This window comes from Perognathus longimembris, chromosome 12 (assembly GCF_023159225.1).
Source record: "Perognathus longimembris pacificus isolate PPM17 chromosome 12, ASM2315922v1, whole genome shotgun sequence".
NCBI classification, from domain to species: Eukaryota; Metazoa; Chordata; class Mammalia; order Rodentia; family Heteromyidae; genus Perognathus; species Perognathus longimembris.
The window spans coordinates 12,036,676-12,063,340 of record NC_063172.1 but is presented as its reverse complement, the minus strand read 5'-3'; the positions used below and the strand labels follow the sequence as shown (position 1 = coordinate 12,063,340).

The 26,665-nt window shown below is 38.7% G+C and overlaps 1 protein-coding gene across 4 annotated transcripts in view; it reads left to right on the top strand.

Annotated features, from left to right (window-relative positions):
- The window catches only part of Nsmce2 (NSE2 (MMS21) homolog, SMC5-SMC6 complex SUMO ligase), a 214,035-nt gene that overhangs the window by 23,090 nt on the left and 164,280 nt on the right, over positions 1 to 26,665 (top strand). The window lies entirely within an intron of this gene.

Here is a 26,665-nt window from a genome sequence, read left to right as displayed (position 1 = left end):
GTGATACCCCAGGACTTAGAAGTCTGAGGCAGATCAGAAGTTCAAGGCTAGTCTAGGCTACATAGTCTCAGAAGAAAATTAAATATCTCAGAAGATATTTCAAAAAAAATCTCAGAAGAAAATTAAAACAACAAAAACAAAGATCAAAGCAAAATAAAGCCCTGAAATCCCTAAGAATTCTTACCCCCTTTAGCGATCTAAATCTTCACATCCTCTCTTCTCTCTAGTCCTAAGAAATAATCATTTACAGCTAACTTACAGCTGTAAATTTGCCAGTTTAGAACATTTCTTAGAAATGGAATTATAGGTAGTTTTTTGTGTGTGAATGTGTGCCCGTACTAGAGCTTGAACTCAGGGCCTTACATTCTTGTTTAGCATTTTCTACTCATGGCTGGTTCCATACCACTTTAGCCACAGCTCCACTTCGACCTTAGGTTTTTGTTTTGACTAGTGAATTGGAGATAAGACTCTAACAGACTTTTCTGCCTTGCCTGATTGTGATCTTCAGATCTTAGCCTAAGTAGCTATGATTATAGATGTGAGCTGCTCTGAACTATAATATGTTGCTTTGGATGACTGACATCTTTCACTTAGCATAATATTTTCAAGATTCATCTATTTTGTAGTATCTGTCAGTCATTATATAATTTCTCTTTATAACTGAACAATACTTCATTATATAGACATGCTATATTTTTGTATGTCCACCAAGCATTGTGTTTGTTAAGAAAGTATTGTCACTACTTGAGCTATTCCCCAAGTCCTTTTTGCTTTTAATTTGTTTTTCAGATAGTGTCTTGTACTTTTTGTTGGGTGATCTTGAGCTATGATCCTCCTCTCTCCACCTCCTGAGTAATTAGGATTATATCACACACTACCATGTCTGTCTGTGAAGCATAGGCATTTTTAATTTTGAGCTTCTTTTATTGTTCATGTTTTTGTGTCGTATCTTAAAGTCACGCAGACTTGTGTTTTTTTTTTAAAGAGTTTTATAGTTTTAGTGATTACTTCATTCTGTATTTTTGTATGGTTTGAGTTAAAGGTCCAATGTGTGTGTGTGTGTGTGTGTGTGTGTGTGTGTGTGTGTGTGTGTGTGTGTGTGTGTGTGTGTTGATCCTGGGCTTGAAGTCAAGGCCTGGGCATTGCCCCTCATCTTTTCTGCTCAACACTAGCACTCACTCTTGAGCCACAATGCTATTTCCAGTTTTCTGATTGTTAGTTGGAGATAAAAGTCTCATGGACTTTCATACCCAGGCTGGCTTCAAACTACTATCCTTAGATCTCAGCCTCCTGAGTAACTACGATTACAGGCATGACTCATGAGCCCAGCCAATTCATTTTTTTGTGACTCTCTGGTTGTTCCAATGCCATTCATTGGCCTTCGTCCCTTACTGAAATCAGTTCGCCAACACCTAAATTGACTGTTATTTCTCTTCCATTGACAGAATTCTCAATATTTATCCTTAAACTATATGGTGTTTTGCTATTACTTTGTTAACAGTTAAAAGCTGAAGTGGGGCTGGGGATATGGCCTAGTGGCAAGAGTGCTTGCCTTGTATACATGAGGCCCTGGGTTCAATTCCCCAGCACCACGTATACAGAAAACGGCCAGAAGTGGCGCTGTGGCTCAAGTGGCAGAGTGCTAGCCTTGAGCAAAAGGAAGCCAGGGACAGTGATCAGGCCCGGAGTCCAAGCCCCAGGGCTGGCCCCCCCCAAAAAAAGCTGAAGTGGGTAAGTTTTAAAATTAGAAAGCATATGTTTTCCAACTTCATTCTTCTTCAAAATTGTTTTGAGTATTAAGAGTTTCTTGAAAGTTACTATATACTTTATACTCAGTTTCTACAAAGAATTTAGTGGAATTCTGAGTTGATCATGTGAATTAGAGGTCACTTTGGAAGAGTATTGCATTTTAATAGTAAATCTTTCTTATCCATGAACATGGGACTTCCCCCCTCCATTTATTTAGATGTTCTTTAATTTATTTCAACAGCGTTTTGTCTTGTTTGGAGTATAAATTATATATTTTTGTTAAATTTATTCCTAAACATTTTACTCTTTTTTGATGTTGTTGTACATGGTGTTATTTTAAGTGATCTTTACATTGTGCATTTTAAATGTATAAAAATACAATTGAGTTTTGTATATTTATCTTATATTCTGGGATCTTGCCAAACTCATTTATTCTAGTGTGTGTGTGTGTGTGTGTGTGTGTGTGTGTGTGTGTGTGTGTAGATGCTTCAGGATTTTTTCTTCCTTATCATCTATTTAGCTTACCTTCTGAACTGCCCTGGGTAGATCATGCAGCACATTTTGAATAGAAATGGCAAGATTAAGCATATTATTCCTGATCCTAGGGCAGCAGCATCCAGTTTTGTATTACTAGGTCTGTAACATTAACTGGCGGTCTCTCTTTCCCCTGCACTGTTCTAGCATCTTCCGTTGAGAAAGCTTAACCTATTGGTTAACACAGTTCCATTTTTCATGTTAGTAAATGGTGAATTTTGATCTGAGAAAAAATTAACTGGTAACTGGCACAACACAACAGTAAAGCAGGTGAAATAAAGCTGTTAAGGTGCTGTGACAACTGATTAACTTTTTTCTTTTTCTTTTCTTGTTAGTCATGGGGTTTGAACTCTGGGCCTGGGTACTGTCTCTGAGCTCTTCAGCTCAAGGCTACTGCTCTACCACTTGAGCCACAGTGCCACTTCTGGTTTTCTGGTGGTTAATTGGAGGTCAGAGTCTCCTGCCCAGGCTGCCTTTGAACCGTGATCCTCAGATCTCAGCCTCCTGAGAAGCTAGAATTACAGGTGTGAGCCATCGGTGTCCGGCCTGACTTTTTTTTGCAGCAACATCAGTCAGTGAGAGAAATTTCATGTAGTACCTGATGACATTAAAGATGAGTAGGTATTCCCTGGAGAGTTGGGGAGGGTATTTCTGAGAGAAGTGAAGATGATGAGGTATGAAGAACTTGTGAAGAACTGAAAACAGTCTGTCCTGTTCCTCTATATGAAAGTTGACAAGTTCACCTGCCAATTTTGTGGGTTCTGGCACAAGACAGGAGGCTTCTGAATTAGAGACAAAGGTCTTTATTTGTTTTCTCACATCAAGTAATGATTGTCCTGCTGCCCCCATATTCCAAGTCCTATGGGATGATGTAGAAGGTCCCTGAGGTGACTGTCACAGTTCATGACACAGCTGAGGATTTTTGTAAGGCTGTAAGCCCACCTGATCTTTGCCTGGAAGGAAGATGTTATCTGTGTTCTTTTTCCTTCTGACTGGGAGGAGACATTATCTCAGTCTTCTAAAGTTTTGTTCATTACACAAACACCAGTGTGTCTGACCCATGAAGCATTGTTTACTTGCACCTGGCAGATTCTGGGACCCACAAGTCATTCACATTGAGATTGACTACTTTTAGCATTACTGCCTTCACGAGATGACAATCATCTCAATATGCAGGAAAGCCAGAGTCACAGACTCTTTTCCTCTTTCCTTTTTGCACAAGAAGGAGCATAATTCCTTAGTTGGCTAGGTGCAATATCCTTGGGCTTTCAGATTAGTTCTGGATTCTAGACACTGGATTCAAACTCAACTCTGTCAGGTATTAATTTTGTGATTTCAAGTGTTGGTTTTCTCACAAAGTGGGAGAATATTGCTAGCTAGCTGCTTATATACTCAGGTTAGTATACACTCTGAGCACACACATCTCCTTTACTTTTGCACTTATGTAGGGTTGATGTGAGAATTGAATAATGCATATAAAACAGTTTTTATATACATTGTAAATTATATTTTGTAATTGAATATTGTAAACTGGCAGCTTAGTTAATCTCATGTGTATTAACCATGTGCCCACACACATTTTTGTGTTACTGAGGTTGTTGTGAGAAATAAATGATGTATATAAAATGTTTTTGTTTTGCTTGGCACATGGTCTTCACATTTTATTGGTTAGTTATTTTTGTTGTTGTTATGTATGGGCCCTCTGAAGTTGAGAAAGATGGAGTTTTGAAACCTTTGGCTGATAATTTTTTTTTTTTTTTTTTTTTTTTGCCAATCCTGGGCCTTGGACTCAGGGCCTGAGCACTGTCCCTGGCTTCTTCCCGCTCAAGGCTAGCACTCTGCCACCTGAGCCACAGCGCCACTTCTGGCCATTTTCCATATATGTGGTGCTGGGGAGTTGAACCGAGAGCTTCATGTGTAGGAGGCAAGGACTCTTGCCACTAGGCCATATTCCCAGCCCCATGGCTGATAATTTTTTTTTTTCCAAAATCTAGACAGCATGAGTTAAAATACACGTCCTGCTATTCCCCAACTGTGTAAGTTTGAAACAATTACTTTACTGCTTTGAGCCTTTTTCTTCTTGCATGTAACTTATAGACATGTCTCCTTTTCATGGTTGCTCTTGATCTGAAACATTTATACTTTTTTATACAGATTTTACCTTTAATGTTGGCTGATCAGCTTGTAAAATCTTGCTTTGTTGTAAAGGAATTAGTAGCAAGCCAAACTTACAGTGTATGTGTTATTGTGAGGGTGGGGAATGTCACCGAGAACGTATGTTGAAGTCAAGGCAGTACATGATAATGAGGGCCAGTTTTGTCCGTGTGTGTGTGTGTGTGTGTGTGTGTGTGTGTGTGTGTGTGTGCATTATCCTTTTAGTTGGCAAAAGTGATATGGTTTGGGCTGGGGATATAGCCTAGTGGCAAGAGTGCCTGCCTCGGATACACGAGGCCCTAGGTTCGATTCCCCAGCACCACATATACAGAAAACGGCCAGAAGCGGCGCTGTGGCTCAAGTGGCGGAGTGCTAGCCTTGAGCGGGAAGAAGCCAGGGACAGTGCTCAGGCCCTGGGTCCAAGGCCCACGACTGGCCAAAAAAAAAAAAAAAAAAAAAAAAAAAAAAAAAGTGATATGGTTTAAGAAGCTGAAACGTGCTAGTTTCAAAGACCAGCATCCCTTTGAGATAGATTAAAATAGATGATTGAACTAGTTAACAAAGAAAAGATTATATAATGTATTACATAGAAATTGCAGCTTTTGCTAGTATTCTCTTCTCTTGAAATGGAACTTGTCCGAGTTCTTAGTTTTAGAGTTTGTTATGTTGAAAAGATTTACCCCAAAACCATTCATGGTGGTACACCAGGGAGGCTTGAGCAGGAGGAGTATTGCAGGTTCAAGGCCAGCTTGGGCTACATAGCAAAAACCTGTCTAAAAACCGCAAAAACAAGAAATAATCCAAAAAAAAGCTGAATGTGTGGCTCAAGCCTGTAAAGTTAGCTGCTTGGGAAATGGAGATGGCTTGGGTAGCAGCGGGGTTGTGGCACAAAGCTAACCTGAGCAAAAAAAGAGTTCATGAGACTCCATCTTAACCAGTGGCTGGAGGCAGTGGTGTGCACCTGTCATCTCAGTGACAAAGGGAAGACTGCAGTCAGGCCAGCCTGGGCATAAAGTTAGTCCCTGTCTGGAAAATAACCAACCCAAAAAAGAGCTGGAAGCATAGCACCGATTGTAAAGTGTGTGCCTGGCAAGTGTGACACCCTGAGTTCAATCTCTAATACTGTTGCCATCAACAGCAACAAAATTGCCCCAAATCTTTGTTCTTTCAGATTTCAGCTTCTGAGTGTTTGGGGATCTTGCTTGTAACTTAATAATATTGAAATGGGTAGTGATACTATCAGTGACTTATTTCTAATTTTCCAGTTTCCAAGGCACTGTGTGCCTTTCTTTAGGTAGTTAATAATTGAGAAACAAAATACACATTGTACTTCCTCTAAAGAACTGAGCAAGAATCCTGTATCAAGTCATTGTAATACTCAGAAACCTTTTAGATCTAGGTGGTTGTCAAGGAAGCATGCACAAGTCTAACAGACATTTTATTTATTTTTTTTGTAATTTATTTATTAATTAAAGAAAAGGGTTTTTTTTTGACAAGGTGTTGTGCAAAAAGGGTACAGTTACATAGTAGGGCAGTGTGTACATTTCTTGTGATATCTTACATCCTGTTTTTCTTTCCCTTCCCTAGGTCAGGTAGACATATATACAATATACAATGTACCAAGAACATATACAATAGCCATATGGCCTACGCTGAAGAAAGTTCACCTAGGGCTTTAAATGTAATGCCGACAATAGACAATATGTCGACAGTAGTCTTATATGAACGTACATACATAGCTTTTGAGCTATTGTGATCCACTGAGAGGTCAATTTTTGACCTTTATATATTGAGTAGTTGTTTGGTTTTAGTTACATAGTGTAGGGTCGCTGACCCAAACCTGTGGGAAATACCATTTGACAAGAAGTTTTTGGTTTCACAGACCTGGTCTCTACTGTCTCCCCTTCCCCCCATCTTAACAGTCATATATCAGGGAGATCATGCCCCTTTGTTTTCTGTGTTCTAGGCTTGTCTCGCTCAACATGCTCAACATTATTTGTTCAAGTTCTGACCATTTCCCTGCGAATGCCAATATTTCACCATTTCTAATTGCTATGTAGTATTCTATTGTGTATAGGTACCATATTTTTTGGATCCATTCGTCTATGGAGGGGCATCTGGGTTGTTTCCATATTTTGGCTATTGTGAATTGTGTAGCGATAAACATGGAAGTGCAGATGTCTTTTTGATATCTTGGGACCTGTTGTTCAGGATAGATGCCTAGGAGTGGTATGGCTGGGTCATAGGGTAGGTCTATGTTGAGCTTTTTGAGAAACCTCTGTACTGTTCTCCAAAGTGGTTGTATTAATTTGCACTCCCACCAACAATGGAGGAGGGTTCCTCTTTCCCTGCACCCCCTCCAGCATTTGTTGTTGCCTGAGTTCAGAGTATAGGCCATAACTGGAGTGAGGTGGTATCTCAGGGTTGTTTTTATTTGCATTTCCTTTACTGCCAGGGATGTTGAACATTTCCTCATATGTTTCTTTGCCATTTTTATCTCTTCTCTTGTGAAGTCTCTCTTTAGCTCCTTTGCCCATTTCCTAATTGGTTTACTGGGCTTGGAGGGGCTTAGTTTTTTGAGTTCTCTGTAGATGACAGATATTAGGCCTTTGTCTGTTGCTGTGCTGGTAAAGATCCTTTCCCATATGGTTGGCTGTCTTTCTATTTTGGTGTGCAGAAACTTTTTAATTTGTAGTAGTCCCATTTGTCGAGTCTCTCCCCTATTTGTTGTGTCCCTGGGACTCTATTCAGGAAGTTCCTTCCTGTGCCTATAAGTTCTAGCATCTTTCCTACTCTATCCTTCAGTAGTTTCAAGGATTCAGGCCTTATATTGAGGTCCTTGATCCATTTTGAGTTGATCTGGGTGCATGGTGATAGGCTTGGGTCTACTTTTAAGTTTTCTGCATATGGCTGCCCAGTTCTCCCAGCACCAGTAGTTGAAGAGGCTCTGTTTATTCCATCTAACAGACATTTTAGGTGCTCAACTCAAACTCTTGTTGCAGTTTTTCCTTAACTGTTTACTGATGTATTTTCATTTGTGTGTTTGAGAAGATTTGCATCTTTACTCCAGTGACATGTTGTTTTTGCTTTTCCTCGTTACCACTCTTTTTTTTTTTTTTTGGCCAGTCCTGGGCCTTGGACTCAGGGCCTGAGCACTGTCCCTGGCTTCTTCCCGCTCAAGGCTAGCACTCTGCCACGTGAGCCACAGCGCCGCTTCCGGCCGTTTTTTCTGTATATGTGGTGCTGGGGAATCGAACCTAGGGCCTCGTGTATCCGAGGCAGGCACTCTTGCCACTAGGCTATATCCCCAGCCCCTCGTTACCACTCTTAACCCTATCACCAAACGTATCAATTTATTTATCAACAAATAAAATGCTTATGTAGTGTTTCTCATGTCTTAATGCAGTTGCAGCACAAGCAGAGCAAGGAACTGCCATGTGAACAGGGTTTTGCATGTATTGTCCTATGTTTATTTTAATGGTTTGGTTGGTTGCAATCGAACACCATGGGAATGAATATATGTACTTAGCTATTTGTTAGAATTGAACAAGTGACTGAGTTCCTTTTCCTTCATATTTGCACTTTGTATCTGGGAAAGAAATGAAGTAAGTGATCAGACAGGTACTTATACATTTATTGCAGTAGTGCTTATTATTCTGGACTAGAATAAATAGCTACTTTATGATGGCCCCAACAATTCCACACCTGTATGCCTACCAGTTTTACCAAGAGATGGGAACTTAGGATCTAATCGCTAGGCAACAATAATAAAATTGGTGCTGGGAGTGGGTTTGAATCTATGGCGTCATAAGCCCGATTGCTGGGTAACAAATTCCCCTGAAATTTATTGTTGTAAAAACAAGCTTTATGATTCAGTGTTCTGACAGAGCTGAGCTGAGCTGGGAGGTTCTACTCCATGTGATAGTAGTCATTTGGGGCTGGGCTTTAAAGGTGGCTCGCTTTCATGCCTGGAATTTAGGGCTGACTGTTGACTGGGTATTTACCTACAGTTGTTGACCAATAATTTAGATCTCTTCATCAATATGGCCTTTCCTTGTATCTTGGCTTTCTCCCAGCTTGGTCACTGGGTTCTAAGATGAAGGAGGTAGAAACTGCTGGTCCTGTAGGACCTTAACTCAGAAGGCTAGAGTTTCATTCTCACTGTAGCTAACTATTCAAAGCACTCATAGGGCCAGCCTCAAATCATGGACAAAGGACATAAACTGCTTCCTGAAGGGGTGGCATTTACTTGAGGACTGAATGGTATGTTTGGAGATTATAATGTGTGCCAGACATTAGAAATACTTTCTAAGATGGCATATTGCTTTTGCCTTTGCCACTGAAACAAATTTCCACAAACTGAGTGGCTTAAAATAGCACAGATTTCAAACATCTGAAGTGGGTCTTACTGGGCTAAAATCAAGGTGTCAGCAGGGTTATTTTTCTGGAGGTTCTGGGGAGACTCATTTTGTTCCCTCTTCTAGCTCATATTCTTTGTCTGATAGGCCCTCTCTTCTTCATTCAGTGGCGTTTTTGTTTTTGGTTTTTTTCATTAAGCATCACTGTGATATTGATGCTCTGGCTTTTCTCTTTCACTAAAATAGACCTTTGTAGTAGTATAGTAGATCCTGGGGACAATCCTGGACTACTTGCCTGTTTCCAGGTCAGCTGATTGGCAATCTTATTTCTGTTTTGCCATTTTCATTCTCTTTGTCATTGAACGTTGAATACTCACAGGGCTAGGAGTTTGGGATATGGATATCTGGTGGAAAAAGCATTATTTTTCATACCACAGATGGAAGCTGAGACCGGAACACAGGTTTTTGTTTTTTTGGTGTTGTGGGGGTTTTTGGTGCCAGTCCTGGGGCTTGAACTCAAGCCTGGACACTGTCCCTGAGCTTTGTTGCTCAAGGATAGTGTTCTACCACTTGAGCCACAGCTCCACTTCTGGCTTTTTTGGTGCTTAATTAGAAAGTCTCACAGACTTACTTGCCCATGCTGACTTTGAACCACAATTCTCAGATCCCAGCTTCCTAGGATTATAGGCATAAGCCACTGGCGCTCAGCAGTAACGTATTTTGAAGGATTGATGAACCAGTACGTCTTTAGACATATCTGACCAAGGAGAAGTGGCCAGTAAAAACAGATGATTTTTTTGAGCTTAGGATAAAGGTACAGATTGGGGAATGGATGACACAAAGGAAGCCATGGGATGAATGTGTTTCATAGGAAGCATGTGTGAAATGAAAAGAGGATCTGGGCTAGGGTGCTTATGGGTCAGGGAAAATTATAGTCAGTGAGGTTGAGGAGGAGCCACTGGAGGATGGGTGGAAATGTAGAATTTAGTAGTCTATTTGTGGAACATCCTATGTTTTCTCTGAAAGGATGCTTAACATCTTTATTTATATACTGCTATGACAGATCAGGAAGCCACAGCCCAGAAAGATGAAGTAGCTTGTTGAGATGATACTAAAAGTCCTTTTTGATTCCTACTCAGTTTATTACATTCTAGCCTGGATCTGTTGAGTCATTCCCTTTTTGTGTGTGACAAGAGCCTGCTATATTTCCCAGTCTGGCTTCGAAATGGCCTTAAGCAATCTTCTGCCATAGCCATCAAATTAAAGGTAGTGTTGGACAGAGATTTTGGCGCTGTGTGTGTCTCCCTCTCATTCTGTTTCTTTCCCCCCAATCCCCGAAATTTCTTTGGTTTTCTGACTAGTTGACAGAAAGTTGCTGGAATAATGTCTCTCCACTATCTTATTTATGAGCAAATAAAATTCTTTTTAGTAAGGAACAGAGTTAAAAATTGTTTAAAATTATGGAGCCTTTTCTAAATGCAGTTTTGTCGCCTTTTACAGTTCTCTCTCTCTCTCTCTCTCTCTCTCTCTCTCTCTCTTTCCCCCTCTCCTTCTCCCTCTCTCTTTCTCTCTGCAGTATTGAGAGTTGAACTCAAGGCCTGGCACTTGCCAAGTGAGTGAGTGCTCTACCACTTGAGCCATGCCTCTAGCCCTTTAACTTTTAGTTTGTTTTTCCGATAGACTCTCCTACCAACTTGCCTGGCCAGACCTTGAACTTGATCCTCCTACCTTTCCTGATTACAGGCATGCACTACCATGCCTAATCCTCTCTCTCTTTTTTTGAATTATTATTTTTAATAGCCTTTTTACTTTGGAGCATGGGGCAGCAAAGTGAAACTGGATAATCACTGCTTGATGTGAGAAAATTAATAAAGGCCTATGTCTCTGATTTAGAAGCCTCCTGTTTTCTGCTAGCATCTATGAAACTGGAAGGCAAACTTGTCAGCTTTCTTGTAGAGGAACATCTTAAAGATCCTTCCAGTAGAGTTGGAACCTACAGGGATAGCACAGGATAGCACAGTGGCTTTCAGTGATTTCTAAAGTAGAAAAAAAAATGCTTGCAAATTTTTCCTGAGGGGAGAGTAATTCTGTCTCTTTGAAACTCTTATAGAAAAATTTTATTGTTAACATTTTGCTTTAGAAACTTCTGGGTTATTTAAGTAGAGCCCAGGACTCTATACTTTAAGCAAGTATTTCAAGCAGTTCTGATACATTTGAAGATTCTAGAACTCTAGACCCTGATTTTGAATGCTGAAGTCTCTTACATATGTAGGTATACCCTTTGTGGTTACTTCACTGAATTGCAAATTCCTTTTAATATCTCCTGACTAGAAAGCCAACATTTCAGGTGATATTAGTTAACATATAGGATTATTTGTTCTATGCTAGGCTCTGTGCATGCTCATTTGCAGTTATCTAATTTGTATTAAGAAGATACTATTATCCTTTTTGAAGAGATAAAGTTTAGAATTTAAGATCACATGATCACAAAATGTTCTTAAATGGTAGATCCAAAATTAAAACCTAGGCAAGTCTACCTCCAGAGCCTTGTTGTTAATTGATAGTGTGAACGCAGAGCTCTAGAGGATTCAAAACATGTAGCCCCATCGTTTCTCAGGTACACTAACAAATCCAAGAGAGAAAGAGACTGCCAGTCCTGCTGTCATTTTCATGCTTCATCAACTAAAAATGCATGGGTTTGTATTCTTCTCACTGGGAAGTGGTGTGATAGCAGGGCTCCTGGTCAATTCTATGAAGAAGCATATACCTTAAAGAACAATTTCTTAATTATGAAAAATAGGTAAAACACTTCAAGTAATTTAGCATTGTCACATGAATATAAATGTGCATATCACAGAACATAGAACAACTTTGAACACTTTTAGGCTTAAACTTTTTAGGTCATATACTCTAACTCCTCTTTGAAAGAAGAACTGAACCCCAGAAAGATTATTAACCCAAAGTCTCAGCAAATTATTGACACCCCCAAGTATCCTCATTTAGTCCAGTTTTATTTCTGCTTTTATTCTGCTTCTGTCTTTCATATCTTTAGGAAAAACTTCAGAAATTTATTAACTAAATAGTTGAGATTCATCCATTTAGATAAACTGAATTAAAAGTTGCAAAGAGGTTCAGTGGAGGATGACAATTTGTAGCTAAAATTAGAAGCAAGTCTAGCAAAATTTGAAGGAGTGCAATTGAGTACAGTTCCAAAAAAGATGTGAATAAATGACTAAGATATTTAAGTAGAAAAATTTATTTTAAAATAAGCACTTTTGGAGAAAGCATTATTTATGGGACCTTATATCCAATTTTGCTTTTCTAGCTTGATGAGCCTAAAATAATTTAGTAGTATAAAATTGGGAAACAGCTGGCTGAGTTGTATCTAGGTTTTTTTGGAATGGTTTTGCTTTTCTGTTAGGACTTTTAACAGTGGCTTTCAGATTTTACTGTGTATCAGGAACACTTGAGGACTCCTTGGAAAAGCAATTGTTGGGTCCCATCCCCATGGTTCCCTAATGTGTTTTCTGGTTTTGAACTCTGATAATTTGCATTTCTAATAAGTTCACAGGCAATGCACATGCCCTTGTTTGGTAACTACACTCTGAGAAATACTGAATTAGAGAAAATAAGTAATAATAAAAGCAGTCATATTCCATGAAGTGTTTTTACAAGTGATTACTTTGGCATTTGTTTTGTACAAATATTTCTACCTAAAAATGCTTCTATTCTAATGGGTATGCACAATATTTTTTTTGTGTATTTACTTTGTATTTCACTAATGATCAATAAAATTGACTATCTCTTCATGTGCATATTTGGCATTTACCTCTTCGATGAAGTTTCTATTTGTATGTTATTTCTCCTGTGTTGGATTTTAGGTCTTTTTATTGAACATTGAGGGTTATTTATATATTTTAAATACAAGATTTTTTTTTTTTACCAAATACATGATTTTTAAGTACACTGATGTGTGCTTAAATAGATCCTTGTAAAGAGCAGAAGTTTTTAACTTTGATGGCATCCAGTTTACCCATTTCGTTTCCTGAGGATCATGCTAAAGGTTCCCCCCCCCCCCATTTTTTTTTCTGGAAATTTTACAGTTATGTTTGTAATCCATTGTGAGAAAATTTCTGTATGTGGTACAAGGTATGATATTTAAGTTTCTTTTTCTTTTCCTTTTTCTTTTTGTTCTTTTCCCTTCCTATTTCCTTCTACCTTTCCTTTTTCCCTTCTCCTATATCTCCCTTTCCTTTCTTTGTTAACATGCAGGTAGTCTGCTGACCCACTACCCCAGTATTGTTTGTTGAAAACAAGGCTAAATTGCCTTTGTACATATTTTAGAGCAGTTGTCCAAGTATGTATATATCTACTTCTGGACTTCATTAATAATCTTTGTCTGTGTTTATACTTACAGCACACTGTCTTGATTACTGAAGCTTTATAGAATACATCCTGAAATCAGGTAGTATTAGCTTTCCAACATTGTTTTGTTTACATTAGGTCTTTGCATTTCCATATGAATTTTAGAATCAACTTGTCAGTTTCTGTAAATGTCTGCCAGGAGTTTTATTATATTGTGTGCTTGGAAGCTCCCTCAAGATACTAAGGTGGGACTATGCTATGTCTAACTCATGTTTCTTGTTACTCTCCTCCTTTGTTCCTTGTATACTGTTTAGTGTCTTATAAAGCTTTAAAATTTCTATTTTCCTTTTTTTTGGGGGGGGGTTATTTCAGGTAGATGAAAAAAATCCCTTTTACTCCATTTGGTTATAATTGAAAGTACTGTAGTATAGTAGACTGATGAACAAGAGAGTAATATCAGGTTTGACCTTGCATGTGCTTTGGCTCTTTTTGGTTGCTGAGACTCAGTGCCTACATGTGGGATGTGATTGATTGGAAACTCCCATTTTATAAATACTACTGCGGTGTTATAATTGATACCCTGAAGTTCAGAACCAGTTACTCAGTGAATATTAATAGTTCTTTATTTCTTACTTTGTACTTCATTATAATTGTTACCCCAAGCCCAGATACATTCGTGTGTGATCATTCTTATTACAGAAGGAGTTTATCCAGTGTACCCAGTGTGTTTTCACAGAAGTTTCTAGCAGATGTAGGGCTCTATGATCTCTCTCTCTCTCTCTCTCTCTGTCTCCCTCCCCCGAAATAGCTTTTTTTTTTTTTTTTTTTTTGGCCAGTCCTGGGCCTTGGACTCAGGGCCTGAGCACTGTCCCTGGCTTCTTTTTGCTCAAGGCTAGCACTCTGCCACTTGAGCCACAGCGCCACTTCTGGCAGTATTCTGTATATGTGGTGCTGGGGAATCGAACCTAGGGCCTCGTGTATCCGAGGCAGGCACTCTTGCCACTAGGCTATATCCCCAGCCCCTCGAAATAGCTTTTAAAGAAGGGAAGACAGAAGCTATCTTGGGAGTCATTGCTGATTTAAGCTGATTACATTAAAAATGAAACAGCCTGAGATTTTCATATAAGTGAAAGTGAGGGAAAATAAGAATTACCTTATAAGACCCAAGGCCAATCTTTTCAGAAACTTGTATTATGTGGAGAGGCAAACATGAGGAGCTGTGCTGTCATACAGGGCAGGCATGATGTTCAAAGTAAATTATGAAAGACTTATTTTCTGGAGTTGTCAGTGATTTAAGCTTTAAACCACTTATTTCCATTATTGTCATGAAATCAAGTTCATTTTACTTTCCAAAAATAGATACATTGTTTTCCAAAAGAAATAAAATGGGTCCCTCCTTTTAGGATTGTGACTCTTCTCCTCTTTCCTTTATGAGATGGTTCTCAGAACATAATACTTCTCATTTATACCTACATTCAAGAATTAGATAAGTAACAGAGATTACAGATCCTGTCAACCTAGGTTTTATAATGTAACAAACTTCTTATCCTTGAACTTAAGAGTTAGGGAGGCTTGTTTAATTAAACTGGTTCTTTACTATTTTAAAGCAAGCTGATCCTATTTTTAATCTTTTTCTTGTTATAAAATTTTGAAATAAGTACAGAAATATACTGATCTCAGGCAGTTGCTGCCCCATTATTTACAAGCTAAAGATTTTTAATGTTTTTTTTTTTCCTTTGAGTAACAATCTCACTTACAAACATACGGATACTTGCTTTGCCATCATCCTGTCCCTTCCCTATCCCTCATTTTTTTTTCCTCTTGTGGCCAGGGTGATTTCCCTGGCACAGTAAGGATGCTTTCCAACCTGCACAGATGTTAGGAGGGCTTTTGCCAGAATCCTAAGTCATAGAAGTGGGTTGTGCCATCAGGGTGATGATGATAGACATAGTTGAAAGAGTGGGTTTGGTTAGGTCATAGACTCTTAATTTGATTCTCACTCTATGACTGCTTACCTGTATGACTTTTCTTTCAAAGTACTTAACCTCTCTGTCATTTTTTTTCTTTCACAATATAGGGATAGTTAACCATGTTTTTACAGAGCTATTGTAGGGATCAAGTCAGGCGATTCATGTACATTGTTTAGTATGCAACACACATTAAATGTTCAATAGATGAAAGCTAATAATTGAAGGAAAACTAAGGAACTGTTTCCAAAGTAATATTTCACAGCCCATATAAAGTCGATCACAGACTGAAATTCAGAAAGGCTACATTCTGATTGCCATATTTGAGTAAAATTAAACTTGTTAGCCTTAAATTTAGATCAGAACTTTAGATTTGAAAATGTTCAGTTGTACTAATATAATAGGAGATAAGTCCAAGATTAACTAGCCATGTTGATGTGGTATAGAAACGAAGGCAGTATTATAATTCCTGCTGTTCAACCCATGACTATTGCTATTTTTAGTTCTGGAATACATCTATAAAACAACAACAAAGAAAGAATGTAGCAGGTTTAAATGAAGGCAGCCAAAGTTGGTTGAAGGAATTTGATGATTGCTGTTTGCCTTGGGGAGCAAAGATTTACAAGGCAGAGATATTTAATAGTTCCCTTCTGATCTTTGATGGACTGCGATCGGGAAGAGAATTAAGACTGTCTCTTTCATCCAAAAGGTAACTCTTTTGAGTTCTGGAGCCAAGGACCAGAGTTCATGTCCTGCTCCGAGTATTGAGGTAGAGTCATTTAATCTGAGCCTCAGTGTGATCAGCCATCTAAAGAAGAGAATGAAGGCACTCAATACAAAGGTTATGAGGTTAATGTGTGTGAAAGAGCAATTCATATTTATTGTTTCCCTTGCCTGGTGCTGTTCTGGCAGGTGCTGAATCAGCTCTGTTTGGGAGAACTCTTAATAATTAGAGCTGTTTGGCAGTGGATTAAACTTTCTCATCACACAAATTGCCAAACAAAGTCCAGGTGTTTTATCAGGGCTTTTTAGAAAACTTTATATAGACTAGAACTCTCTGAGAGAAGATACAGCCTTGACTTTACTAACTTACTCTCTTCAGGTCACCAGCACAATGCTAGGCACATGGTTTGTGCTTGAAAGATACTCCTAGAATGAATCAATAGCAAGTTCCCCAGATATATATTCTCTTCTTGGTTAAGCATCATCTCGTCACCTTTTCAATATGAACTTGATCTTTCCCCAGATGTATTTGTTACTCTTCATATTGTTGTTTAGAGTGGATACTTTGACATCCAATTAAAGTAGTTGAACCTACTTACTGTTTTCTTTTGTTCCTATGTACTTATTGGAGACAAGGGCACAGTAAGAACATTGACAGGATTTTCATTGTGAGATCACCTGAGTGTAGTTTCTCTTCGGGTTTAGTCATTTTTTTTAATTCCTTCTGTTCTTTCAATAAGTACTTTAATTTCTATCCTTCATATATACTTCTTAGAAGGGGATGCCTTATACACAGAACGTTTCCCGGGAAAACAATGCCAAGAACCTCACAGTGGTAGTTGCTTCTGGGGAGAGAGCTTGGGGATTGGTTATTGTTTGAAACATTCACCCAATTAAAAAAAATTAATTCTCAAACTCTTTTTTAAAGTAGGTGAGAATACTCCATGATTCAGTAGATGCTAGCTTAAGTGATGTAGAAGACATACATTGGAAATACTGCAAAGTATACCTAATACAAAACACAATCAATACAATACAAAATACAAAACAAAATTGCTTCTGTGTTTGAAGTATCATGCTGATGCTTTACCAATATACTTACCTACTTTTCTTAGAAACATATGAAGTTTTAACCTTATTTATTTATTTATTGCTACCACAAATTCATGTAAGAGATTGTATGTTGGAGCAAAGTCAAAGCCAAGCTCAGTTTCCTAAGCCTCATTCTAGGTCTCTAAGTCTCACACTGTAGATTAAACTTGGCATGGATCAGAGAGAAATAGCAGCCACTGAAATTATGTTGATAGAGAAATGGGGGCTATAAATATTGCTTACTGCTTTGAATTCATTGTTTCCTTTCCAATCTACCAGAGAAGGATGTGGAAACAAAGTGTTTGAGTCAAATAAAAATAGACCTGACCTTGACGAGCTGAGGGCCTTGTAATAGTATCTATGGATATGTGTTAAAATGGTAAATAACCTTAGTGCTTCTGATGACTGACAAGACATTGATTGCCATAACTATGAATTTAATTAATCTTTAACTTTGTTATTTTGAGTTATACCTTTACCATAGTAGTCTGTAGCATATTGACAGATGCTAAGAAAATATCTGTCTACATGAAAATGAAGGATGTCTTACTTTCTCTCTCATACTTTCTTAAGGAAAGTAGGACAATCATTTTAGACAGAAAACAACTGATTCATTACTCCACAATTTATGTGAGGTATATTTTATTATTTCTGGGTAATATTTCTGATACTGTGACCAGTCAGATACTATTGGCCAGTCATAACCCACCATTTATTAACTCGGTGTCCTGGCAGATGATTTAGCTTCTGTGAACATCAGCTTCTTTTTCTTTACAGTGTGCTTAAAAGGTACCTAATGCACCCTGATACAGACAGAGCCAGGTGTGGCAATAATGCAGTCTGTGCCCAGTGAAAGGTTAATTCCTTTGTTCAAATGATGGCTGTCTGTGTTCTTTCTCAGTGTTTTCATTTCAGCCAATTTAGCCCTGAGTCAGTCTCAGTGGGGAGCAGTGAAAACATTTGTTTAGGCTCTGGTGAATGACTTTGGGGCACTTGCTCATTCTTTAAGACAGTTCAAATTTACCCACTCCTGCTAAACCGTTCCTGCCTTCTGTGGCTGTGTTAGCTGCCCCTCCTGTTGCTTCAAAGCATTTCCCCCATTGCCTCATGTGTAGTCAGTGCTCAGAATGCCTTTACAAGGTAAACTTGCTGTTTATAAAGCTCTCATTCAGCATTGATATCTGTGAGTTAATGCTTTGGGAATTAGGACAAATAGCACTGGAGTACTTTTTAGTTCCGAGGGTAAAATGGTTTCAGGATTGGGCTAATTACATTTGCAGATTAGTTATCCATTCTGTCATAATTCTAATACCATAATGTCTTGTTTGTGCTTACTGTTGGCCAGGCTCTGTGCTGATCATTTTACCTACATGACCTCACTTAGTCTTGATAGCAACTTTGTGAATGAGGTACTGATACTGTACCCATCGTAAAGATGAGGAAACAGACTAGTGAGGCAACTTGCCCCAAACTACATTGTCAGCAAGTAAAATAACCAGATTAGGATGAACTCTGATTCCAGGGTTATTTTTTTTAATCCTGAAATGCTTAACTCCTTTTTCAGTTATGTATCATACACCTTCCCTCCTGTGTATTATTATAAGAGAATTGTGTGGGTGGGACAGGACTATAAACATGAAGACATCTTGAGACTGTCTCCTAGTTGCTGTGTTTGTGAAGAATCCAGCCACTTACTAGCTTGCCATAGACTCTTACTTCTAGTGGGAGGCAGTTAGAAAATGGGGATTCAGTTTAATTTTACCACACTAATATCTATGTGCAGGATTAATTATGACTTTGAAGTACAGTGTGGTAAGAATTAGCCAAGTTTCTATTAAATATTGCTCAAGCAGCAAGTAAGTCATTAAATTCAACTCCTGCTGAATATTTAATGATTGCTTAATATCAGGCTGCCAAGAAGCACACACATATACTCAGACAGGTAGGTGTGTGCTTAGATATGTGTTGCTAGAGATAATTAGAGCTGTATTCAGGAAAAAAAAAACCTGTTTCTTTTTGTTTGGTTTTGGTGGGGAAAGGTTCTGGTTTTGATTTGTACTGTCATTTGTTTGAGTTCATCCCTCCAGCCCAAATAAAAATAGAAGAATTATATCCTAATTAGGCAAAATTAGGAGATAGTTTTTCCTATTTCAGAAAATACACCTGCTATGTGTTCCATTTAGTCTAAGAAATTTAAAATAGTACCAGGTAAGATCCTACCTCCTTTCTTTTCTTCCTCCATGCTAAAATGGTTATATGTATATTATGACATTTAGTGTTTGTCAGATTCTTCTAAGAGTATGAATCATGTATTGGAGTCAGCCATCCTTAACAACACTAAATGTGTGCTTTGTCTTAGCCTGGTATTTCACTAATAAAATAGGTGGAGTTGAAGTTAATCAACTATATATAATTGGTAATGTTCTTGTTCAAACCTGTGCATGCCTTTGTAGATTAAAAACCACCAGATTCCACAATTTTATTTATTTAGGACAAAATTTCAGAAGCAGTTTGGCCATGGGCAAAACTGTACAAATGAGCCAGAGATGTAAAGGTAGAAGGAACAAATAGGTGACATTTGTCTTGAGGGTGTACCTCATAATGTACATGCACACACAGTTGTAAAGTTGCGAAGTTTTATGGATATATAAGGGATGAAGTAATTGGTCCTATCTGGAGGACTCTGGAAAAAGATCTTAGGGCTGAGATTACAGCAGGGGAAAGCAGAAAGACACCTGGGCACATGGAGTAGTGTGGAGGTAGGCATCTATGAGTGTACTAGGAAAAGAGGAAAGAAACATCCTGATTTCTGTGTTTGTTTCATTGAAGCAACTGAAAGCCTAGGGGTTGATAGGGAACTTACTTGGCTCTGGATACTAGGATGTGCAGGATTTGTTTCATCTACGCATCCAAACCCCAGGTCTGGGCTTTTTTCCAGTGTATACCTTAGGCTATAGGTACAGCTCACTGTGGTTTGGGAAGGGCTGATCAACAACTTACCTTCCATTCATGCTGATCTGGTTGCTAGTTTGGAATGAAAGTTTGATTGTATTATTGATCATGCCAACCTGGACTCAGAGATTCCAGATTAAAAAATTTCCTCCATCTGCTGTTTCTTTTTAACTTGCAGCCTAAAATTTCATTGAGAGAAAAAAAAAAAGTATGCCTAGACCCTGGACAGGGTTAGAACTGAGTAGGATACACTCTCCATCTGTCCTATAGAAGAATGACCATATTGCTTCAAACTTATTACCTACCTACATCTTTTAGTCTCGCTACCTACATCTTTTAGTCAAAGATGACTTTCAGTTTGTCCTGCTTGAGAGTCTGTCCAGCTTAGAGAAAAGAGCTTGTTTGTCTCTGCTTTTCTTTCTCAGACTTATTTCTTCTTGCTCTGTCCCTGGCTTTTCTCATTAAAGATAACTGGCCTTGATTGCTGCTCTTTTACTTTTCAAACTTTCATACTTGCTCCTGTCTCAGCCATTGTCTCTCATTGAAGTTTCATGAATTTTGCTTTAAGGTGAATTTTAGTACAATCCATTTTTGCTTAATGTTCTACTAATCATGTACCTTTAATGCTTGATCAGCACTTCAAAACAGCAAATGGTAATTGTTATGATATTTCTGTTAGTTCATTTTGATATTGAGTAGTAGATGATGTGTCTAATGAATAGCATGGCTGCTTAGATGGCATCATTATAGGTTTGTCTCATTTCAGGAAAATCACAAGTAGTCCAACTTCATCTATTCAGAGACTTCTTTTTTAAAAATTAATTTTATTTTTTGTTTCTGTGGTACCCTGGGTACCAGGGCCTCATGCATGCTGGGCAAGCACTGTATACCACTAAGCCACATTCCTAGCCCCTAGAGACTTCTTAAATTATGTAAATCACAGAGTACTTCATTTAAAATGTAGTCCTCCTTTAGAGATGATCAGTCTTTGTTTTTCTAAGATTTGCCACTCAGTGGAGAAAAACAAAATGGAAGCCATGTTTAAAGAATTGATTTAATTCTGTATTCTTTTTTTTTTTTCTGCCCATCCTTGCAAGCTTGAACTCAGGGCCTAGGCACTGTCCCTATGCTTCTTTTGCTCAAAGCTAGCACTTCTGGCCTTTTCTGTTTATGTGGTACTAAGGAATCAAACCCAGGGCTTCATGCATGCTAGGCAAGCATTCTACCACTAAGCCACAGTCCCAGCCCTAATTCTATGATTCTTTATGTTTAAATAACACTTTTAAAGTTTGTCAGGTTACTGCTGTTAGTCTTCCGTGGTTTGGGATCAGTGTTATGGAACTGCCCTGGCATTGGTATGCTTCCAGAAACAGTTAAAATTTTATAATGTAAATCAAGGATTATTTGTGCTCTCTGGACTTGATTTACTGGGACCGGACTTGGGGATAGATGTGAGTTAGGTATTATATTAGATTCTTAGAACAATTTCTTTTTTTTTTTTTCTTTTTGTCAGTCCGGGGCCGTGGACTCAGGGCCTGAGCACTCTCCCTGGCTTCCTTTTGCTCAAGGCTAGCACTCTGCCTCTTGAGCCACAGCGCCACTTCCAGCCATTTTCTATATATGTGGTACTGGGGAATTGAACCCAGGGCTTCATGTATACGAGGCAAGCACTCTTGCCACTAGGCCATATCCCCAGCCCAGAACAATTTCTTAATCAGTGTTCTAGGTGGCAATCTCCCAGAGGTCTCAAACTCTCCCTATGAGATATCTCCATATATGTACTGGCTTGTAAATCAATAAATGTATTCACAAGTGAAGCCTTGAAGACATTTCAATATTTCTAATCTCCTCAGGCCCCACTTGGCTAAGAGAGGGAGGTATGCGGTCAGAGATATAAAAGTAATAAAAATGGTTTGGACTGTAAGCTCCACTTAGACCTATCCTTGGCAATGTGATTCCTTCCATTCCTGACCATTTCTCTATAACTGCCCTTCATTTGCTGCCTGGCAGTCTGCCTGTTTCTTCCATCTATGAGGATGCTAGTGCTCCTGGCCTAGTATAACCTTGATCTTTGAGCAGCTGAATGTGGCTGCTTTTCTCTTAGCATTTAGTGAGTGACTTGATTACTTTTATAGCACTTCAAATTAAGCTCTGATCTACCATGCTAAAACAACTTCTTTTTTGGTTTGAGTCAGAGCTTCACTATATAGCCCAGGCTGGCCTTGGCCTTGAAATCTTCCTACCTTAGCCTCCTAAATGCTAGGAATACAGGAATATGCCAACACCCAGCTAAAACTTACTATTTTAAAAAGGCAAACCAAAGGGGCTGGGGATATAGCCTAGTGGCAAGAGTGCCTGCCTCGGATACACGGGGCCCTAGGTTCAATTCCCCAGCACCACATATACAGAAAACGGCCAGAACCGGCGCTGTGGCTCAAGTGGCAGAGTGCTAGCCTTGAGCGGGAAGAAGCCAGGGACAGTGCTCAGGCCCTGAGTTCAAGGCCTAGGACTGGCCAAAAAAAAAAAAAAAAAAGGCAAACCAAAAACAAAACAAAACAAAAATCCCAGTATTTGGTATTTGCCATCATAATTTATCTTTTCTTTCTTATTTATATTTGTCTCATTTTGTCAGATTTCAAACCAGCATTTTGCTTTTGTGATCAGTTTCCCGTACTTTAGGAATTTGGAAAGAATTTTCAAGACCAGGGCTGATAATCTTGGAGTACATTATTTAGACTCCTATTGAGAAGTGTTGCTTTTATTCTAAGGGAGCACCAGGTTGCTGAGCTGAAGCTCAGAGACTGACATTATCCTACCTGAGGTTTAGTTCCTTAGATGTGCATGAAGGAATTGGAAGTGCTTGTCTTTCTCCTTGTGTTTAAATTTAATCTTTTTGTATAAGAGAGCAGCATCTAGACAACACTTAGAAAGCCTGAGTTTGAGATCTGGCCCTGCCTTTGTGGTCTTGAGCAAATTCTTTAGTTTTTTTTATATGTAAAGTATAGGGAAAAACTACTCATCTCTTAATATTGACATGACATTTAGCATAAATATGACATGGTCACATAATAAAGTGTTCATTTATTGTTATTTACAACTCTGTGAGATATGCATGGCTATATATTATATATCTATATATTATATGGAGAGAGCTATATATTATCTCTCCATATACACATACACGCGTGTGTGCACTCACACATATGGAGAGAGAGAGAGATCTCATCAATATCACTACCTTCCATGCTTTATCACCTGCCTCAAATTTCTCTAATGCTGGTGTGCTGAAGTGTGACACAGTAATGCTTTGATCTCTGATACCATTAGTGTGAGAATTATAATTGCTGTTGTGTGATTCTGCTTACCCCTTCTCCCAGTGCTGCTCAGCACTTTTTTCTGATGGATTCCAAAACAAAACAAAACAAAAAAAAAAACAACCATGGTGAAATGAGTATATATTACATGTTCTCTTCTCTTTACATTTTAGTTCAACAGAATAGCTAATTTAAGGTAGTTTATTGTTTGGTGAAAGTTTAACTTTCAACTTTACCAAAATGAGCTTTGAAGAATATCGAAGAAAGAATGATTCTATAATTCTTTGCTGAATCCCAAGAACTTAGGCGTCATTCTTGCCTCTGGATTGAAATCTGGCAAAAAGAGACAAATGCAGATCAGAAAGACAGATGTTTAGGGTAACAAAAATACCATATGTAATTGCTAAGATATTAAGGGTAATAAATGTTCCTAGTTTGCTTAATTTCATAGCAGGTGCTGCTTTTAAGCTCAGTCCTTGAGGCAAGTGTAACTTGTATTTGGTGGAGATTTTTAGGAATGTGAAAACATTTTTCATTGAAAATGTTTTCTTTCAGTGAAAGCATGAGGGGAGAGTTTTTGATGGTGTGACTATGCGCCGTGCACTGAGCTATCAGGGAGCATGTGGCTGGTCAGTCCTTGCATTCCTACCCAGATACTTTTTAGTACATATCCAACTCTGCCTATGTTTTTGTATTTATTCTGACCCGCACCTCTCACCCGGGAAATGTCCAGGGATTTAGGGTGGGCAGTGGCAGTTGTTTTTTTTCATGCAGCACCCTCTCTCTTTACCTCACCCAGTTCTTTATGTAATTTTGTAGAACAAGACACAGATTTCTATGCTTTTCATTACCCATCTTTCTGAAATACACACACACACACACACACAAACACGTGCGCCCCGCACACAACACACACACTAATTTTGTTATTGCAAAAAGGAGAGATTAACAAGAAAAACAAAAATAGTCACAAAAATAATCTTAAAGCAGCTACTTGGGTCTGTGAGAAATGCTTGTGGGAGTGTCTCCTAGTTTGGGTATCTGGATTCTTTCCATATCCCAGAGAACTGAACCAGAGTTGTCTGGTTTCCCTTGAGTGTTTCCCCTTGTCTTTGTTTCTTCAAGCTGTATGATTCCTTAGATTGTTCTTCAGCTCATCCCAGCTTTGTTGAGCATTGGAGCCTTAGGTGAGGTCTCCAGATATTCTTCTCTTAGCTTCATGACATGGAACCTGACCCAGCCATTGCTGTTTTCTCTTTTTCAGGAATGTGGTTTTTGGCCTTGTGTTTCAAATTCCTACCTGGTTCAGGTCTTACTCTCATCTATAAGACCTTGGTAATCATTTTGTAAACACTTTTTTTTTCCTTTCACAAGTTTTTAAAAATTATTTTTAAATATAAATATGTTATTAAGGTATATACAGAGCAGTTACAATTTCCTAAGTCAGATAACGTGTGCATTTCCTATTTGGACAATGCTACCTCTTTTGCTTCCTCCACAATTCCTCCTTAGAAAACCTGCCCACAAGTTACGTAGGTCATTTTCCACATAGTATATACTGTATAGAATGATTGCATTTGTTCACCCGACCTCCCTCCCTTTCTGCACCCCTCCTTTTTGTCCCTTGTAAAAAGAAAAAAAAAACACAAACACCACCAACAACAACGTAAAGAAATTCAGGTTTCCATTTCCTGGAATTCATTTTGATAATGTTTTTTTTTTTTTTTTTTTTTGTTTTTGTTTTGGCCAGTCCTGGGCCTTGGACTCAGGGCCTGAGCACTGTCCCTGGCTTCTTTTTGCTCAAGGCTAGCACTCTGCCACTTGAGCCACAGCGCCATTTCTGGCCGTTTTCTGTGTATGTGGTGCTGGGGTATTGAACCCAGGGCCTCATGTATACGAGGCAAGCACTCTTGCCACTAGGCCATATCCCCAGCCCCTTGATAATGTTTTTAATGTTTAGAGAAGTTGCATCTTTGGGTTCCTCCCCTAAGGATATTCTTTAGTCTGACTGTATGTGAATGCCTAGAGTCCTGTATAGGTTATCACATCCAGTTATATTTTAGATATAGCTTCTACATTTGAGAGAAAACATGCTCTGTTTGTCTCACTGAGCTTGGCTTACCTCACTTAACATGATTTTCCTGAAAATGATATAATATTATTTTTAATAACTGTGTAAAATTCTGTTGTGTATAGATGCCACATTTTTTAGATCCACTTATCTCTTGTAGGACACCTGGGCTATTTCTGCAGTTTGGCTATCATAAATAGTGCAGCAATGAACATGGATGTGCAAATGTCTTTTTTCTTTTTTGCCAGTCCTGGGGCTTTGACTCAGGGCCTGAGCACTGTCCCTGGCTTCTTTTTGCCCAAGGCTAGCACTCTACCATTTGAGCCACAGCGCCACTTCTGGCCTTTTCTGTTTATGTGATGCTAAGGAATTGAACCCGGGGCTTTATGCATGCAAGGCAAGCACTCTACCACTAAGCCATATTCCTCCCTCCTCCCACCCGAAATGTCTTTACAGTATTCTGAGTAGATGCCTAAGAGTGGTATACCTGAGTCATAGGGAAGTTCTACATCTAGTTTTTTTTTTTTTGTTTTTTTTTTTTTTTTTGCGCCAGTCCTGGGCCTTGGACTCAGGGCCTGAGCACTGTCCCTGGCTTCTTCCCGCTCAAGGCTAGCACTCTGCCACTTGAGCCACAGCGCCGCTTCTGGCCGTTTTCTGTATATGTGGTGCTGGGGAATCGAACCTAGGGCCTCGTGTATCCGAGGCAGGCACTCTTGCCACTAGGCTATATCCCCAGCCCCTACATCTAGTTTTTTGAGGATCCTCCAGACTGTTGTCCAGAGTGGTTGTAAAGTTTACATTCCTACCAACAATGCAGTAGGGTTCCTCTTCCTCCCACATCACAGCCAACATTTATTGTTGTTAAATTAAAATTTTTGATATTTACCAGTCTAACTGGGGTGAGATGGAATCTCAAAGTTGTTTTGATTTGTATTGCCTTTATGACCAGGGATGTTGAACATTTCCTCCCATGTCTATTTGACATTCTTCTTCTGAAAAGTCTCTTTAGCTCCTTTGCCCATTGATTGATTGGTTGTTTTTTCAGTTTGGAAAGAATTAAATTTTTTTGGAGATCCTTGTATATTTTTGATATTAGGCCTTTGTCAGGTGATTTACTAGTAAAGATTTTCTCCCAGTCTGTTAGCTGTCTTTCTCATTTAGTAATTATATCCTTTACTGTGCAGAACCTTTTTATTTTGGTGTAATCCCATTTATCAAGTCTCTCCCCTACTTGCTGTGTTCCTGGAACTCTTTTAAAGAAAAATTCATACCTATACCTATAAGTTCTAGTGTTTATTCTACTTCATCTTGCAGTAGTTTCAAAGTTGCAGGTCTAACATAGAGGTTTTTGAGTTTATTGGTGTTAGGGATCCAATTTTACTACAT